Source organism: Oncorhynchus tshawytscha, unplaced genomic scaffold (assembly GCF_018296145.1).
Source record: "Oncorhynchus tshawytscha isolate Ot180627B unplaced genomic scaffold, Otsh_v2.0 Un_contig_12782_pilon_pilon, whole genome shotgun sequence".
Taxonomy (NCBI): Eukaryota; Metazoa; Chordata; class Actinopteri; order Salmoniformes; family Salmonidae; genus Oncorhynchus; species Oncorhynchus tshawytscha.
In genome coordinates, this window is record NW_024607297.1 from 4,254 (window position 1) to 17,606 (window position 13,353).

The 13,353-nt window shown below is 45.7% G+C and overlaps 1 pseudogene; it reads left to right on the forward strand.

Annotated features, from left to right (window-relative positions):
- The first annotated feature begins 362 nt into the window (after window positions 1-362).
- On the forward strand, window positions 363-13,090 carry LOC121838703 (annotated as a pseudogene).
- Window positions 13,091-13,353: the final 263 nt, after the last annotated feature.

Sequence of the window (13,353 nt, forward strand, 5' to 3'; positions counted from 1 at the left end):
ATCCATCTTTCTCCACCTCCATATCCTGTATTATTCAGGTTGTGGGTACATTCCTTCTCAATGTAATGACATTTATCAGACCTTAACCTGACTGATCTGTCAGATCTATGTTACTCATCTTAGTCAACAGCACCCAACGGTTTCGGTCTTTCCTTGGTATGGTGATGGTGTTAAACTGGTCTGAAAACAACTCCTCGCCTCTTCCCCCTCTGTCTTTGCAGATCTCAAGGAACCAGGTGTAAGACAACAATATGGTGTACGTTTCCCCAAGCCAATAGAAAGGCTAAGGGGAGCCAGTGTGATGCTTACACCAGAGGAAGAGGCATGGGGCTGTTTTCTGACCAGGCAGATGTGTTGTCACAGTACACCTCCCTCTCTCACTGTCTCCCTCTCTACCACAGACAGGATGACGAATCAGCAGCCAGTCCACCAGTCTAACAAGGCCCATTATGATGAGGCACCCATTGTTGGAGCTGGAGTGTTGGACTTGTTGGAACCCAAACTTCCCAATAGTTTCTTGGGAACCTATTGTGGCTTCCTCATCCGAAACTCACTGCTCGTCCTCACTATACTGGGTAGGTGCCTACCTCGCTTCATGGTGGTCAACTGTCAGGAAATCAATTATTTCATCGCTTTCAGTGGTTATAAAGTGTTACGCTGCATTTCAGCTTTCTGTATTACCTGCGCTAGCGCACTATTTTTTATATATAAACATTTTATTAAATGTTTTATTAGCCCATCCCTCTCTTCGGACGACAATAACAAACTTTCTCTCTTATTTTTTTTTACAGCCTTCTCACACACATTTTACACACATGGCACTTCTCTCTAAGTTTTCTTCACAGTAGTTACATATCAAGAACATAGTTCGTACATACAGTGCATTCAGAAAGTATAAAGACCCCTTACATTTTCCACATTTGATAAGTTAAAATTGATCAAAATTATATATTTTCTCATCAATCTACACATAAAACTCCATAATGACAAAGCAAAAACACATTTTTAGACATTACTGCAAATGTATAAAAACAAAGAAATAGAAATATCACATTTACATAAGTATTCAGGTACTATACTCAGTACTTTGTTGAGGCACCTTTGGCAGCAATTACAGCCTCGAGTCTTCTTGGGTATGACCTGTATTTGGGAAGTTTCTCCCATTCTTCTCTGCAGATCCTCATGTTCTGTCAGGTTGGATGGTAGCGGCAATTTTCAGGTCTCCCTAGAGATGGTCAGTCGGGTTCAAGTCCAGGCTCTGGCTGGGCCACTCAAGGACATTCAGAAACGTGTCCCAAAGCCACTAGTGCGTTGTCTTGGCTGTGTGCTTAGGGTTGTTGTCCTGTTGAAAGGTAAACCTTCGCCCCAGTCTGAGGTCCTGAGCGCTCTGGAACAGGTTTTCATCAAGGATCTTTCTGTACTTTGCTCCGTTCATCTTTCCCTCGATCCTGATTAGTCTCCCAGTCCCTGCCGCTGAAAAACATCCCCACAGCATGATGCTGCCACCACCATGCTTCACAGTAGGGATGGTGCCAGGTTTCCTCCAGACGTGACGCTTGGCATTCAGGCCAAAGGGTTCAATCTTGGTTTAATCTGACCAGACCATCTTGTTTCTTATGGTCTGAGAGTCCTTTAGGTACCTTTTGGCAAACTCCAAGCGGTCTGTCATGTGCCTTTTACTGAGGAGTGGCTTCTGTCTGGCCAGTCTACCATAAAGGCCTGATTGGTGGAGTGCTGCAGAGATGGTTGTCTTTCTGGAAGGTTCTCCCATCTCCACAGAGGAACTCTGGAGCTCTGTCAGAGTGACCATCGGGTTCTTGGTCACCTCTCTGACCAAGGCCCTTCTCCCCCGATTGCTCAATTTGGCCAGACGGACAGCTCTAGGAAGAGTCTTGGTGGTTCCAAACTTCTTCCATTTAAGAATGATGGAAGCCACTGTGGTCTTGGGGACCTTCAATGCTGCAAAATAAATTGGTACCCTTCCCCAGATCTGTGCCTCGACACTGTCCTGTCTCAGAGCTCTACGGAAAATTCCTTCAACCTCATGGCTTGGTTTACGCTCTGACATGTACTGTCAACTGTGGGACCTTATATAGACAGGTGTGTGCCTTTCCAAATCATGTCCAATCAATTGAATTTACCACAGTTGGACTCCAATCTAGTTTTCACTTTGCCATTATGGGGTTTTGTGTGTAGATTAATGAGGATTTTTATTTTTAATCCATTTTAGAAAAAGGCTGTAACGCAACAAAGTGTGGAAAAGGTCAAGGGGTCTGAATACTTTCCTAATGCACTGTACACATCACTTCTTGTTGGCACTAGTGTACTTACTGTAAATCCCCCTGGAATGGAAATGAAATCCAATGAGTCAGACGCTGTGATTATAAACCCTCTCGAAATGCTCTTCTGAAGGTTTCACTGGAATCTCTTCTCTCTGCGCTCTCATTGGAAGCTGTACGGGTGACAGAGGAAACCATTGTGTGGCTGTTGTGCTTTACTCCTCTCCTCTGTGAACTGTAACAGGTGTAATAGCGGGGTCGCTGTTTGGGATGCTGCTGCGGTATGTTTCTATTACAGACCCCAACACCCTGATGCTGGTGTCCTTTCCTGGAGACATCCTCATGAGGATGCTGAAGATGCTCATTTTGCCCCTCATCATCTCCAGCCTCATCACAGGTACACTGTTGTAATACACACACACCCACACACACACACACACACACACACACACACACACACACACACACACACACACACACACACACACACACACACACACACACACACACACAAACACACACACAAACAGTCTTATACAGCTAACCTTGTGGGGACACACAATTCCATCCCATTCAAAATCCTATTTTCCTTAACCCATAACCCTAAACCTAAACCTAACTCTAACCCTAACCAGTACTCTTACCCTTACCCTAACCATAACCCTAATCTTAACCATAACCCTAACCTTAACCATAACCATAACCCTAACCTTAACCCAAAAACCTTAATGTTAAACCTTACCCTGACTCCTAATTCTAACCCTAAAACTAACCCTAGCCCCAAATCCTTAATGTAATTCTAACCGTAGCACTAATTATAACCTTAACCCTAAACCCCCTAGAAATAGCATTTGACCTCGTGTGGACTAACAGAATGTTCCCAGGTGGTCAAATTTGTGTTTGTTTACTACTCCTGTTGGGACTTCTGGTTCCCACAAGAATAGTTAAACACGTCCACACACACACACACACACACACACACACACACACACACACACACACACACACACACACACACACACACACACACACACACACACACACACACACACACACACACACACACACACACATATTCAGGTGGAAGGTGCCCTGCTCATCAGCCTGTCTCTCTCCCTCCCAGGTCTGGCTGGTCTGGATGCTCGTTCCAGTGGGAGGATGGGCTCCAGGGCCATGGTCTACTACATGTCCACTACGGTCATAGCTGCCATCCTGGGGGTCATCCTGGTCCTGGGGATCCACCCGGAAACCCCAAACTCAGGAGCAGTCAGGAGCAGGACACGGCCCCCAAGAATCAGGAGGTCAGCAGTGTGGACGCCTTCCTGGACCTCATCAGGAACCTGTTCCCTGAAAACCTGGTGCAGGCCTGCTTCCAACAGGTAGGACCCAGACCCAGAACTAGAACTGGACCCAGACGCAGAACTAAACCCTGACCCCATCAAACAATGGATGTTCAGTTGTTATTGTGAGATTTGGACCCTATCAAAGCCTGACTTTAATGACCAGCATTGGGAATGTGTGGCTTATGGGGAAATTGTGTCCAATTAGCAATTGATTGTTACAGAGCCTTCAGAAAGTATTACACCCCTTTACTTTCCCCACATTTTGCTGTGTTAAAAGTGGGATTCAAATGGATTTCATTGTCTTTTTTGTCAATGATCTACACTAAATACTCTGTAATGTCAAACTGGAAGACAAATTCTAACATTTGTAATATTTGTGAAAAACACAACAGTAATATATCTTGATTAGAAAAGTACTCAACCCCATTACATGTTAGAGTCACAGCGATTACAGGTCTGAGTCTTTCTGGGTAAGTCTGTAAGAGCTTTGGATTGTACAATATTTGCACATTATTCTTTTTAAAATTCTTCAAGCTCTGTCAAAAATATAACTAGGCCACTCAGGAACATTCAATGTCATCTTGGTAAGCAACTCCAGTGTTAATTTGGCCTTGTGTTTTAGGTTATTGTCCTGCTGAAAGGTGACTTTGTCTCCCAGTGTCTGTTAGAAAGCAGACTGAACCAGGTTATCCTCTAGGATTTTGCCTGTGCTTAACTCTATTCCGTTTCTTTTTATCCTAAAAAATTGCTGATCACAAGCATACCCATAACACGATGCAGCCACCGCCATGCTTGAAAATACGAGTGATACTCAGTGATGTGTTCTGTTGGATTTTCCCCAAACATAAAACTTTGTATTCTGGACATAAAGGTAATTTCTTTGCAACATTTTTTGTAGTTTTACTTTAGTGCCTTACTGCAAACAGGATGCATATTTTGGAATATTTGTATTCTGTACAGGCTTCCTTCTTTTCACTCTGTTGATTAGGTTAGTATTGTGGTGTAACTACAATGTTGTTGATCCATCCTCAGTGTTCTCCTATCACAGCTCATAAACTCTGTAACTGTTTTAAATAGGTGCCCCTCTTTGCGAGGCATTGAAAAACCTGATCTTTGTGGTTGAATCTGGGTCCATTGTGTGACTTATTAAGTAAATGTTGACTTTTTAATTTATTTAGGCTTGCCATAACAAAGGGGTTGAATACTTATTGACTCAACACATTTCAGCTTTTCATTTCTAATCAATATGTAAAAATTCCTCAAATATAATTCCACTTTGACATTATGTGGTATTGTTTGTACGCCAGTGACCCAAAATCTCTATGTATCCATTTTAAATTCAAGCTGTAACACAACAAAATGTGGAAGAAGTTAAGGGGAGCCAATACTTTGGAAGGGACTGTATATGTACAGACTAGCTCATAAAAAAGAATGGCTTATGTCATCACGGAAGTAGAGTTTTGCTTTAGAGTAGAGAAGACATTAGTACTATATAGGTAGAGAACATTGAACAGAACAACATGAATTGGGGTATTTACAGTACTATATAGAGAACATTTTGACAGTAACGCAGCTAGAACCTTAAAGTCCCAGGTGTTCCATATTATGATCCTTCCATTTCCCAGAAAATGACGACTTTGCAGAACAACACATGTGAGTGGTGTTAGATGTGCAGATCCTAATTCCCTCTCTTTATTCCAAGCTTTTGTTGTGGCATTGGACATTTGATGTCTCCTCTGAACATCTTTCCCTTGTATTGACCAATAGCTGTTCTTGTGACATTTTCGGAATTTATCAGAAGCTGTTATCCAGCGTGATTTACAGTTAATGCTAGTAGGAAAAGACAAGTGCAGGTTTGAATTTTTTATTTTTAGGGGCGAAGAGGGAGGGAATGAGACGGAAATGTCTTATTTAAGATACTCTTTGAAAAGGTAGGGTTTCAGACGTTTTTGGAAGATGAGCAGGGACTCTACTGTCCTAGCATCAAAGGGACATGATCCTGTACCTAGGTGGCTGACCACAGGACAGAACAGGAGAGGACAGGAGAGGACAGGAGACTACAGGACAGGATAGGGCAGGACAAGACTGTGTGATTTACAAAGCAACACTGCCTGGCAGATATGATTGCTGTTAATCCAAGCAGGCGGATCATTTTTAAGCGATAATCCAGGCCTCAATCATGTCACAGCAGTTCCCTTCTTTTGTACAAATCCTGTGTTTTTTCTCTCTCTCTCCTTATCGCTCTCATTCTCTCTCACTCCTTGTCACTCTCATTCTCTCTCACTCCTTGTCACTCTCATTCTCTCTCTCTCCTTATCGCTCTCATTCTCTCTCACTCCTTATCTCTCTCATTCTCTCTCACTCCTTATCTCTCTCATTCTCTCTCTCTCCTTATCGCTCTCATTCTCTCTCTCTCCTTATCGCTCTCATTCTCTCTCACTCCTTCTCTCTCATTCTCTCTCTCCTTATCGCTCTCATTCTCTCTCACTCCTTATCTCTCTCATTCTCTCTCTCCTTAACGCTCTCATTCTCTCTCTCTCCTTATCACTCTCATTCTCTCTCTCTCCTTATCGCTCTCATTCTCTCTCACTCCTTATCTCTCTCATTCTCTCTCTCTCCTTATCGCTCTCATTCTCTCTCTCTCCTTATCTCTCTCATTCTCTCTCTCTCCTTATCGCTCTCATTCTCTCTCACTCCTTATCTCTCTCATTCTCTCTCTCCTTATCGCTCTCATTCTCTCTCACTCCTTATCTCTCTCATTCTCTCTCACTCCTTCTCTCTCATTCTCTCTCTCTCCTTATCGCTCTCATTCTCTCTCACTCCTTCTCTCTCTCATTCTCTCTCTCTCCTTATCGCTCTCATTCTCTCTCTCCTTATCGCTCTCATTCTCTCTCACTCCTTCTCTCTCATTCTCTCTCCTTATCGCTCTCATTCTCTCTCTCTCCTTATCACTCTCATTCTCTCTCTCTCCTTATCGCTCTCATTCTCTCTCTCCTTAACGCTCTCATTCTCTCTCTCTCCTTATCACTCTCATTCTCTCTCTCTCCTTATCTCTCTCATTCTCTCTCTCCTTATCGCTCTCATTCTCTCTCTCTCCTTATCACTCTCATTCTCTCTCTCTCCTTATCTCTCTCATTCTCTCTCTCCTTATGCTCTCATTCTCTCTCTCTCCTTATCTCTCTCATTCTCTCTCTCCTTATCGCTCTCATTCTCTCTCACTCCTTATCTCTCTCATTCTCTCTCTCTCCTTATCGCTCTCATTCTCTCTCTCTCCTTATCCTCTCATTCTCTCTCTCTCCTTATCACTCTCATTCTCTCTCTCTTATCGCTCTCATTCTCTCTCACTCCTTCTCTCTCATTCTCTCTCATTCTCTCTCTCTCCAAACTCTCATTGTCTCTCTCTCCTTATCGCTCTCATTCTCTCTCACTCCTTATCTCTCTCATTCTCTCTCTCTCATCCCGCTCTCATTCTCTCTCTCTCCTTATCACTCTCATTCTCTCTCTCTCCTTATCGCTCTCATTCTCTCTCACTCCTTATCTCTCTCATTCTCTCTCTCTCCTTATCGCTCTCATTCTCTCTCTCCTTATCTCTCTCATTCTCTCTCTCTCCTTATCTCCCTCATTCTCTCTCACTCCTTATCTCTCTCATTCTCTCTCTCTCTTATCGCTCTCATTCTCTCTCACTCCCTTATCTCTCTCATTCTCTCTCACTCCTTCTCTCTCATTCTCTCTCTCCTTATCGCTCTCATTCTCTCTCCTCCTTCTCTCTCTCATCTCTCTCTCTCCTTATCGCTCTCATTCTCTCTCTCCCATATCGCTCTCATTCTCTCTCCTCCTTCTCTCTCATTCTCTCTCTTTGCTCTCATTCTCTCTCTCCTTATCTCTCTCATTCTCTCTCCCTTAACGCTCTCATTCTTATCTCTCTCCCCAAACTCACTCTCAGCTCTCTTATCTCCTTTCTCTCTCATTCAGCCATCCTCCTTATCTCTCTCATTCTCTCTCTCTCCTTAGCTCTCACCCAGCTCTCATTCTCTCTCTCTCCTTATCACTCTCATTCTCTCTCTCTCCTTATCGCTCTCATTCTCTCTCACTCCTTCTCTCTCATTCTCTCTCATTTCTCTCTCTCCTTGTCACTCTCATTGTCTCTCTCTCCTTATCGCTCTCATTCTCTCTCACTCCTTATCTCTCTCATTTCTCTCTCTCCTTAACGCTCTCATTCTCTCTCTCTCCTTATCACTCTCATTCTCTCTCTCTCTTATCGCTCTCATTCTCTCTCACTCCTTATCTCTCTCATTCTCTCTCTCTTATCACTCTCATTCTCTCTCACTCCTTATCTCTCTCATTCTCTCTCACTCCTTATCTCTCTCATTCTCTCTCTCTCCTTATCACTCTCATTCTCTCTCTCTCCTTATCGCTCTCATTCTCTCTCACTCCTTATCTCTCTCATTCTCTCTCACTCCTTATCTCTCTCATTCTCTCTCTCTCCTTATCACTCTCATTCTCTCTCTCTCCTTATCGCTCTCATTCTCTCTCACTCCTTATCTCTCTCATTCTCTCTCTCTCCTTATCGCTCTCATTCTCTCTCTCTCCTTATCTCTCTCATTCTCTCTCTCTCCTTATCGCTCTCATTCTCTCTCCTCCTTATCTCTCTCATTCTCTCTCTCCTTATCGCTCTCATTCTCTCTCACTCCTTATCTCTCTCATTCTCTCTCACTCCTTCTCTCTCATTCTCTCTCTCTCATATCGCTCTCATTCTCTCTCACTCCTTATCTCTCTCATTCTCTCTCTCTCCTTATCGCTCTCATTCTCTCTCTCTCCTTATCGCTCTCATTTCTCTCTCACTCCTTCTCTCTCATTCTCTCTCCTTATCACTCTCATTCTCTCTCTCTCCTTATCGCTCCATTCTCTCTCACCCTTATCTCTCTTTCTCTCTCTCCACGGCTCTCATTCTCTCTCTCTCTTATCACTCTCATTCTCTCTCTCTCCTTATCGCTCTCATTCTCTCTCACTCCTTATCTCTCTCATTCTCTCTCTCTCCTTATCGCTCTCATTCTCTCTCTCTCCTTATCGCTCTCATTCTCTCTCCTCCTTATCTCTCTCATTCTCTCTCTCCCTTATCTCTCATTCTCTCTCTCCATCGCTCTCATTCTCTCTCACTTTATCTCTCTCATTCTTCTCTCCACGCTCTCATCTCTCTCTCCTTATCGCTCTCATTCTCTCTCTCTCCTTATCGCTCTCATTCTCTCTCACTCCTTATCGCTCTCATTCTCTCTCACTCCTTTCTCTCATTCTCTCTCTCTCCATCGCTCTCATTCTCTCTCTCTCTTATCGCTCTCATTCTCTCTCTCTCCTTATCCTCTCATTTCTCTCTCTCCTTATCGCTCTCATTCTCTCTCACTCCTTATCTCTCTCATTCTCTCTCACTCCCTTCACTCTCATTCTCTCTCTCTCCTTACGCTCTCATTCTCTCTCTCTCCTTATCTCTCTCATTCTCTCTCTCTCCTTACTCTCATTCTCTCTCTCTCCTTATCTCTCTCATTCTCTCTCTCTCCTTGTCACTCTCATTGTCTCTCTCTCTTATCTCTCTCATTCTCTCTCTCTCCTTATCTCTCTCATTCTCTCTCTCTCTTTCATGCGTGTGTGTCTGAATGATTGGAAATACTCTGTGTTAGACTGGGTGAGGTCAGACCTTCTGTTGGTGCTAATCTCTTTACAGCGCCATTGGGTTGTCTTCATTTGCTACAGTAAGGCATCTGCCTAGTGTGACTGTGTATTTGTATGTGTGTGTGTGTATGTGTATGTGTGTGTGTGTGTGTATGTGTATGTGTGTGTATGTGTATGTGTATGTGTGCTTGTGAGTGTGAGTGTGTGTTGGGTGTGCATGTGTGTGTGTGTGCTGTTCAGCCCTGGGCTTATAAGGATCCTTTCTCTCGTTGTGTGCTGTCACTGCGTTTGTCCTCGTCAGAGATTAATTGATATTGTAATTGCATTTGCAGATCAGCCAAGAAATTGCATGACGATCCCCAGCCCTCTTTCCATATTTCCTCTTCTCTCTCCTTTCTCTCTATTCTCACCCCTCTCTCACCCCACCTCTCTCTCTCTCTTTCTCTCTCTATTCTCCTCTCTTCTTCTCTGTCTGCATAAACATCTCTCTCATCTTTCTGGTGGTTGCTCTCTCTCTCTATTCTCCACCCCACCTCTGTTCCCACCCCCTCCACCCACCTCTCTCTTTCTCTCTATTCTCCACACCTCTCACCCCACCTCTCTCTCTTTCTCTCTATTCTCCACCCCCTCTCTCTCTCTTTCTCTCTATTCTTCTCCACCCCACCTCTCTCTCTTTCTCCATTCTCCTCCCCCCTCTCCACCCCACCTCTCTCTCTTTCTCTCTATTCTCCACCCCACCTCTCTCCTTTCTCTCTATTCTCCACCCACCTCTCTCCTTTCTCTCTATTCTCACCCCACCTCTCTCTCTTTCTCTCTATTCCCCACCCCCTCTCACCCCACCTCTCTCTCTTTCTCTCTATTCACCACCCCTCTCTCTTTCTCTCTATTCTCCACCCCCCTCCAACTCTCTCTTTCTCTCTATTCTCCACCCCCCTTTACCTCTCTCTATTCTCCACCACCCTCTCTCTTTCTCTCTATTCTCCACCCAACCTCTCTCTCTTTCTCTCTATTCTCCACCCCTCTCTCCACCCCCTCTCTCTCTCTTTCTCTCTATTCTCCACCCCTCTCTCCACCCACCTCTCTCCCTTTCTCTCTATTCTTTCTTCTCTCTCTTTCTTCATTCCCCACCCCCTCTCACTCCACCTCTCTCTCTTTCTCTCTATTCTCCACCCCACCTCTCTCCCTTTCTCTATTCTCCACCCCACCCTCTCCTTTCTCTCTATTCTCCACCCCACCTCTCTTTCTTTCTCTCTATTCTCCACCCCACCTCTCTCTCTTTCTCTCTATTCCCCACCCCCTCTCCACCCCACCTCTCTCTCTTTCTCTCTATTCTCCACCCCACCTCTCTCCTTTCTCTCTATTCTCCACCCCACCTCTCTTTCTTTCTCTCTATTCCACCTATCTCTTTTCTCTATTCCCACCCCCTCTCCACCCCACCCTCTCTCTTTCTCTCTATTCTCCACCCCCCTCTCTCTCTTTCTCTCTATTCTCCACCCCCTCTCCACCCCACCTCTCTCTCTTTCTCTCTATTCTCTCCACCCACTCTCTCTTTCTCTATATTCTCCACCCCCTCTCCACCCCTCTCTCTCTTTCTCTCTATTCTCCACCCCCTCTCCACCCCTCCTCTCTCTCTCTCTATTCTCCACCCCACCTCTCTCTCTTTCTCTCTATTCTCCACCCCCTCTCCACCGCACCTCTCTCTCTCTCTATTCTCCACCCCACCTCTCGCTCTCTCTCTATTCTCCACCCCCTCTCCACCCCACCTCTCTCTTTCTCTCTATTCTCAACCCATCTCTCTCTCTCTCTCTATTCTTCTCCACCCCCCTCTCTCTCACCCCCACTCTCTCTCTTTCTCTCTATTCTCCACCCCACATCTCTCTCTTTCTCTCTATTCTCCACCCCTCTCACCACATCTCTCTCTCTATTCTCCACCCCCTCTCCACCCACCTCTCTCTCTTTCTCTCTATTCTCCACCCCCTCTCCACCCCACCTCTCTCTCTTTCTCTCTATTCTCACGCCCCTCTCCACCGCACCTCTCTCTATTCTTCACCCCACCTCTCTCTCTTTCTCTCTATTCTCCACCCACCCCTTTCTCTCTATTCTCCACCCCTCTCTCCACCCCCTCTCTCTCTCTCTCTTTCTCTCTATTCTCCACCCCCTCTCCACCCCACCTCTCCTTTCTCTCTATTCTATTCTCTCATTCCCCCCCCTCTCCACCCACTCTCTCTCTTTCTCTCTATTCTCCACCCCACCTCTCTCCCTTTCTCCATTCTCCACCCACCTCTCTCCTTTCTCTCTATTCTCCACCCCACCTCTCTCCTTTCTCTCTATTCTCCACCCCACTCTCTCTTTCTCTCTATTCCCCACCCTCTCCACCCCACCTCTCTCTTTTCTCTCTATTCTCCACCCCCTCTCTCTCTTTCTCTCTATTCTCCACCCCCCACCCCCCCTCCTCCTCTCTATTCTCCACCCCTTCTCCACCCCACCTCTCTCTCTTTCTCTCTATTCTCCACCCCCTCTCCACCCCACTCTCTCTCTTTCTCTCTATTCCCCACCCCCTCTCCACCCCACCTCTCTCTCTTTCTCTCTATTCTCCACCCCACCTCTCTCCCTTTCTCTCTATTCTCCACCCCACCTCTCTCTTTCTCTCTATTCTCCACCCCACCTCTCTCTCTTTCTCTCTATTCCCCACCCCCTCTCCACCCCACCTCTCGCTCTCTCTCTATTCTCCACCCCCTCTCCACCGCACCTCTCTCTCTCTATTCTCCACCCCCCTCTCCGCACCTCTCTCTCTCTATTCTCCACCCCCTCTCCACCGCACCTCTCTCTCTCTATTCTCCACCCCCTCTCCACCGCACCTCTCTCTCTCTATTCTCCACCCCCTCTCCACCCCACCTCTCGCTCTCTCTCTCTTCAGGTTCAAACAGTAGCAAAGAAAGTGTCAGTGATGCCCCCGAACCAGACAGAACCTGTCATAGTCAGCAAGAAGAAACTGGAGTTCAAATGGGGCATGAATGTTCTGGGTGAGAGAATGCTATGGTTCTTTCCTCTCTATTCACTGAGGGGCAACAATGTCCTGTTCGGTTCAACTCTCTTTCTGTTGATTGGACGGAATACTATTATGTTTATTTCCTTTTGTTTCTTTGGTTTAGTTATATTCATCATGTATTCATCATTCATGTTGAGAGAGCACATTGGTTATTTATGAACAGATGATTTAATGTTGTAATGATGTTTTCTGAAGGTTTAATTGGGTTCTTCATCACATTTGGAATGTGCATGGGGAAGATGGGAGAGAAGGGGAAGCTCATGTCAGAGTTCTTCAACATCCTCAACGAGATCATCATGAAGATGGTGGGCATGATCATGTGGTACGTGTCTCTCTGTGTCTTCCTGTCTGTGTCTTCCTGTCTGTGTCTTCCTGTCTGTGTCTTCCTGTCTGTGTCCCTGTCTGTGTCCCTCTCTGTGTCCCTGTCTGTGTCCTTATCTGTGTCCCTGTCTGTGTCCTGCTGTCTGTGTCTTCCTGTCTGTGTCCCTGTCTGTGTCTTCATGTCTGTGTCCTCCTGTCTGTGTCTTCCTGTCTGTGTCACTGTCTGTGTCTTTGTGTATATGTCCCTGTCTGTGTCTTCCTGTCTGTTTCTTCCTGTCTGTGTCCCTCTCTGTGTCCCTGTCTGTGTCCCTCTCTGTGTCCCTGTCTGTGTCTACCTATCTGTGTCTTCCTGTCTGTGTCCCAGTCTGTGTCTCTGTATGGGTCTGTTTTCCTCCAGTGGAACAGTGGCTGCAGTGCTGAAAAACATTCTATAGACAGTGATGAATAAGGGGAGGACTGCGTACATGAGAAAAATGGTGGGAACTGGGACCAGGGGCAGAGAGAGGATTGGAATGGGGAGAAATATAAGGAGAAGAATTCCCAAAGACATGACAGTGTGTGGAATGCTGAGGACTAGCAGGAGTGGGAGCCGAGCAGAAGCCTTTCTGGTTCCCAGGGGGAGAGGGTGGAACAGGTCCAGAACCTAATGAATCCATAGACAGGAAAGGAGCCACTAGCTGCTCAATAGGCCAGCACA